Below are 6,158 nucleotides of genomic sequence, written 5' to 3'. Positions count from 1 at the left end.
TATAACTGAAGCACTTTGCTGTACAGAAATTAACATAACATCATAAATCAACTGCACTCCAATAAAAAGTATTGATTAAAAAAGTCCAGGAAACCTCCTGCCTCAACATTTGTACTGAAGCTGCTCTTACCAAGACCATTAATGACTTCTTTGACAATAAATGCTAAAGATTCTTCTTAAGTGTGTTATTTCAACTGAAGTATGTTTTATGTACGGAGAAGGCAATGGCACCCCACTCCAGTACTCTTGCCTGGAAAATCCCACGAGTGGAGGAGCCTGGTAGACTGCAGTCCAAGGGATTGCTAAGAGTCAGACACGACTGATTGACTTCACTTTCACTTTTCACTTTCATGCATTGGAGAAGGAAATGGCAACCCATTCCAGTATTCTTGCCTGGAGAATCCCAGGGACGGCGGATCCTGGTGGGCTGCCGTCTATGGGGTCGCACAGAGTCAGACACGACTGAAGCGACTTAGCAGCAGCAGCAGCAGCATGGTTTATGTAAGTGACATCAACACCTTAAGTTTACAGTTAACTGAAGCATTCCAAATGAATACATCCCAGTGGGGACATGGGACATTTCATCACCTCGGATAACTGCCTGGTAACTCTTGTTATCAGGCCCCTTCCCCAGAGGTAGTCATTTGTTCTGTTTTCAGTGGCCATAGATTACTTTGTCTATCCTTGAATTTCATATAAATGAGTCCTACAGGAGGTACACTTCTGTGCCTGGCTTCTTCCATGCATCATCATATTTCTGAAATTCAACCACATTGTTCTTTTTATCAGTAGCATGGCTCCCCCCCCTTTTTTATTGCTGAATATCCCATTATATAAAAACACTAGAATTTGCCTCATCCTCACACCTTAGAGTGGGCTATGCAGTCATTACCTTTTAAAGGGTCAAGTATGAATGGAATATTGTTGTTTTTTACTCATTAGGTCATGCCTGACTGTTTGCAACCCCATGGACTGTAGCCCACTGTCCTATGTCCATAGGCTTTTCCAGGCATGAATACTGGAGTGGGTTGCCATTTCCTTCTCCAAGGTAGCTGATGAGACGTTGCTGTATAACACAAGGAGCCCAGCTTGGTGCTCAGTGATGACTCAGATTGGGTGGGATAGGGAGATGGGAGGGAGGCTCGAGAGGGAGATGACATACGAATAATTATGGCCGATTTGCATTGTTGTACGGCAGAAACCAACACAATATTGTAAAGCAATTTTCCTCCAATCAAAAAATAAAACAATGAAGAGTCAAGCATGCAAAAGAGGGATAAAAGAAGAGTCACTCTGCAGTGGACAGACCTAACAACCCTACTTCAGCCTGGTGACCACGGTCAGTAGCGTCAGCAGTGACATATCATGTTGCCGATGTGCATGGTGATCGGGTGTGATGAGCTAGCACCTTTCCTGTGTAATCGTCCTCCCAGCAATATACCAGCTTCATCCTGAGAGAAGCATCAGATGAATTCCAACAGAAGGACAGCCTACAGAATACCTCATAGAGCTGTCAGGGTTGTCAAAAACAAGCAAAGACTGAGAACTGTCACAACGCAGAGAAACCAAAGGAGCTCTGATGACCAGAGATACTGTGGGATCCTAGTTGAGTCCCGAACAGAAGGATATTAGGCAAAACTTAAGATCTTAACTAACAAACTGTGAAGTATGATGCTATATTCATTCCTTCGTTGTAGCATGCAACTCTGTAAGATAGTCTGACATATGTGTGTGCATGCAGGCTAAGTCACTTCAGTCATGTCTGACTCTTTGTTACCTTGCCGGCTGTAGCCTGCCTGTCTTTTCTTGCCCATGGAATTTCCCAGGCAAGAATACTGGAGTGGTGTGCCATTTCCTACTCCAAAAAGGTGCACAATTAATTACCAAATGAGTATAAGTAAAGGAAAAAAAGCTTAATAAAATAAAGGTAAGACCCAAAGAAACAGGATATCTTAGCTGTTAAAATAACCACTTTCTCTCATCATCCATATACATATAACTAAGTTCCACCTTTCTCCTCGATTTCGGGTTGGGGTGAGGGCAGGGTCCTGGAGTGTGGAATGATGACCAGAGTCACTGTTCTTTAAGAAAGAAGACATTTACTGAATACTGAGTGTGATGTATATGTGGGGGAGGGGCTCAATCATGTCCGACTTGGAGTGGGTTGCTGTGTCCTCCAGGGGAATCTTCCTGACCCAAGGACTGAACCTGTGTCTCTTGCATCTCCTGCTTTGGCAGGTGGGTTTCTTACCACTAGGGCCACCTGGGAAGCCCACTGAGTGCAATAGGAATATGAAAATATCAAGCCTGATATAAATGTTCTCAGCCCGAATCAGAATTTGGGATTCAGTACATTTTTTTTAACCTCCTTGTCAAGGAATAGAAAGGGGGCCACAGGAAGCAGGGAGAAGAAATGTTAAAAGAGAAAGCTTAATGAACATCATTATGGTGTTACCACTTTGAGAGGCAGCTACAGTCAGTAAACTGTCCCTACAGTCAGCCCTCCTGCAGTCTCTTTGGGAGGGAAAGTGACTTATGCTCAGAATGTACAAACATCTAATGAGGAGCACACACCACCAGAGAATCCAAAAGCGTGCAAGAGGAGAGTCATGTAAAGATCCAACGTGTAAAGAACAGCCGAAAGGCAGGAAGATCTAAACAGTGTCTCTAAGACAGTGTAGGCGTTTTAAAATGTACTTTTATGATTAGAAAAGTAACATATTTTTATTATTTAAAAAGCACTAGGACAATAAAGACAAGTAAAAATAATCAGAAAGGACTCAGTACTCCTATCAGAAAGATTGGAATTTTTTTAAATTGAAAATGAAACTATTTGTTTTCATTATTGTTCTGTCACTTAAACAAACAATGCAAAGAAATAGAGGAAAATAATAGAATGGGGAAGACTAGAGATCGCTTCAAGAAAATTAGAAATACCAAGGGAAAATTTCATGTAAGGATGAAATTCCACCTAAGTTGAAGAGAATAAGGAGAGGTGTCAGGAATACACAGAAGAACTATACAGAAAAGGTCTTAATGACCCGGATAACCATGATGGTGTGGTCACTCACCTCGAGCTTGACATCATGGCATGTGAATTCAAGTAGGCCTTTGGAAGCATTACCCTGAACAAAGCTAGTGGAGGTGATGGAATTCCAGCTGAGCTATTTCAAATCCTGAAATATGATGCTGTGAAAGTGCTGCACTTAATATGCCAGCAAATTTGGAAAACTCAGCTGTGGCCACAGAATTAGAAAAGGTCAGTTTTCATTTCAATCCCAAAGAAGGGCAATGCCAAAGAATGTTCAAACTACCGTACAATTGCACTCATTTCACATGCTAATAAGCTTATGCTCAAACTATTACTAGGTCTGTTTACTAAGTCACAGATATTTCCTTGATATGCAGTGAATGCTATATGTTGGTTGAGTTAGTCACTCAGTGAAATGTATACACAGCAGTGAAACCACATGCTCACTTTCCCAAACTCTTCTCCCTTGTTTTCTGCAGTGCTGACCTGAACTTTTTTATGCCAGCTTGCAGCCAGGTCAGGTCTCTCTCAGCCCTGCATTCCTCCATGGAATGTCACAAAGAGACATGATATATGTATGCACCCTAATTTTGCATCTGGATTTCTGATTTAGCTTAAAGATGTGTAAAAATGTGTAGAACCACATCTGAAGAAGCAAAAGAACCCTTTTTATTTCCCAACCATCAGTGTGATTTATGATCTCTAAACTGTTTCCCGATCCCTTATTTGAAAATTGGCCACAGGAAAAAAATGGAAGAGACGCAGATCTAAGGACCTGGAGAGCTTGGAAAATGGGTATTCATGGATCAAATGCTTGGCATGGACCTTGCTGTCAGCACCTCAGGTGCATAATGCATTTCCAATTTTAAAGAGACTATTTTGATTTTGAAATAATTCACACTCAACCCTTTCTTTAGAGAGGTCTGGGTAATGGTTATACAAAAAGAAAGATATTACCTGGAATGAGTTACACCATGCTTTTCTAACTTTTCCAACTCAAGCTAATAGGAATGTCATTTTTCCATGGCTTTGATAAATAAAGACTTGAAAAAAAAAAAGAGTTTTAATGATCTTATCCATGGCAGGTGCCAGTATCACAAGTGAGGCCATAAATCACAAGAGCACACACTGATGTTGTTAAGAACGGGCAGGGAAAATGTGAATGCTTCTGGTCAACTTTTCTTGAAACGCAACATTTTAAAACCTTGCTTGTGAGACATGTAGTCTCTGATCTGTCTACCAGTCATAGATCTAAAACAAACGACAATGCTTCCCCAAAAGTCTAGTTTGGAAACCTTTCCTCTTCCAGCTCTAGAAATCATTAAGATAACCTTTATGAAGCCTGAGTGTTCCTCCACATTGTAGGGTGTTGTGGTGGTGGTTACTTCCTCTTGGCCACGAGATAAAGCAAGCAGGAGAGACACCACTCAGACTCTAGATTCCAAATCTTAGAGGTCTCAATCTCTTGGCTACACTGAAGAAGGCTCGACACTCCTGTGGTTCCTTTCCTGAAGCTCTGAAGAAGTCTCATGTTTGGAACTCGGGATCATTTCTTCATGGAAGCAGAGTTAAGATTTCAGATTCTCACAGAAGGCTTGACCAATGATGGTTCATCTTTTATCTGAAAATTGGGACTGCAGGGTTGTGAGAAAATTGGAATACGCCCTGGAGAAACAGGGGCTTAGGAAGAAGGTCTTCCTGTCTCCTGAGCCCCCACACACATGCACCCCCTGCAGCCTCCACCCTCGAGCATTCTCTCTTCTCCAGATCCATAGCTTTTGTTTTCTTCTTTCAGTTTCCTCCTGTCATTCAGAGAAGGACTTCCCTGATGTCTCAGTGGTAACAAACCCACCTGCGATATAGGAGACCCAGGTTCAATCCTTGGGGTCAGGAAGATCCCCTGGAGGAGGAAATGGCAACCCACTCTAGTATTCCTGCCTGGGAAATCCCATGGACAGAGGAGCCTGGTTGCTTGCAGTCCATGGGGCCACAAAGAGTTGGACAGAGAAGTAAGTCTATGGGTCTCTTCAGATACACTTGCATGTTGTACAGAGGGAAGAGAGGAAACCCACCAGAGATTTTTTGACAAAATAGAAAACAAGGAAACCAAAGATTAGTTACCATGTTTAGACATCCCACAGCTCTGACACACACTCAGATCCCTGATATTTTTCACCAAGATAATAAAGCTAGATGTATTTTTTCTTCCTCTTTATTAACTTCTGTGCCTTTGCTCTTAAAATGGTCATGTGGTCATTCTGTGTCTTACAATTCCAGCCTGGTCATGCTGGGTTTACCTTTCCTACTATATATGCCAAGAAATCCTTTCTATCCTTCCTGAGTCTCATCCTTAAATAATGAAGATAAAGACAAACACATAAGCCTAGGAAATAAGTCACTGAGTGCAGTCTCCTGCATTGCAGGGAGATTCTTTTCAGTCTGAGCCACCTGGGAAGCCCGAAAAAAGTCTAAATGTTGTTATTAAGAGACATTTTTACTTTGTTTATTTGTTTACTTTTTGCTGCCTGGACAGGGACTTGAACCCTGGACCCTCAGATTAAAAGTCTGATGCTCTACCAGTTGAGCTACCCAGGCTTTGAGGCTGAAAAGAGTCTAAAGACTGAGCATGAACCCGAGTTGCCACAGAGAGTCACAGGTCTTGGTGCCCCTGTTTGGGCCGTGGGTTCCCTGGTGGCTCAGATGGTAAAGAATCTGCCTGCAATGCAGGAAATCCAGGTTCAATCCCTAGGTCAGGAAGATCCCCTGGAGAAGGGAATGGCAACCTACTCCAGTATTCTTGCCTGGAGAATCCCATGGACAGAGGAGGCTGGTAGGCTATAGTCCATGGGGTCGCAAAGAGTCAGGTACAACTGAGCAACTTCCACTTTTCGCCTTTCACATTGTGAATTAGGGGATAAATACCTGTCTGTCTGTGCCTTGGACAGTGTAATGCCACTCACCTGCAGAGACCAAGGTTCTGAAAGAGGAAAGAGAAAATTTGGTTTAAAGACTCTAACATCTGGAACTGTAACATCACCATTAGTATTTTCATTAAAATTTTTTATGAATTAAATATATTTCTGCTTTTAAAAGGTCTCTAAGGAAACATTTGCAGTTCTGGCAGCCC

General features: G+C 42.2%; 1 non-coding gene across 1 annotated transcript; it reads right to left on the bottom strand.

The window, feature by feature from the left end:
* Positions 1-5,553: 5,553 nt before the first annotated feature.
* TRNAK-UUU lies at positions 5,554-5,626 on the bottom strand. The gene has a single exon. It is a non-coding gene; the product is annotated as a tRNA-Lys (tRNA).
* Between the last annotated feature and the right edge of the window lie 532 nt (positions 5,627-6,158).

Source organism: Bubalus bubalis, chromosome 13, assembly GCF_019923935.1.
Source record: "Bubalus bubalis isolate 160015118507 breed Murrah chromosome 13, NDDB_SH_1, whole genome shotgun sequence".
Lineage (NCBI taxonomy): Eukaryota > Metazoa > Chordata > Mammalia > Artiodactyla > Bovidae > Bubalus > Bubalus bubalis.
The sequence above is the reverse complement of the archived record's forward strand: the minus strand, read 5'-3'. Positions and strand labels throughout refer to the sequence as shown.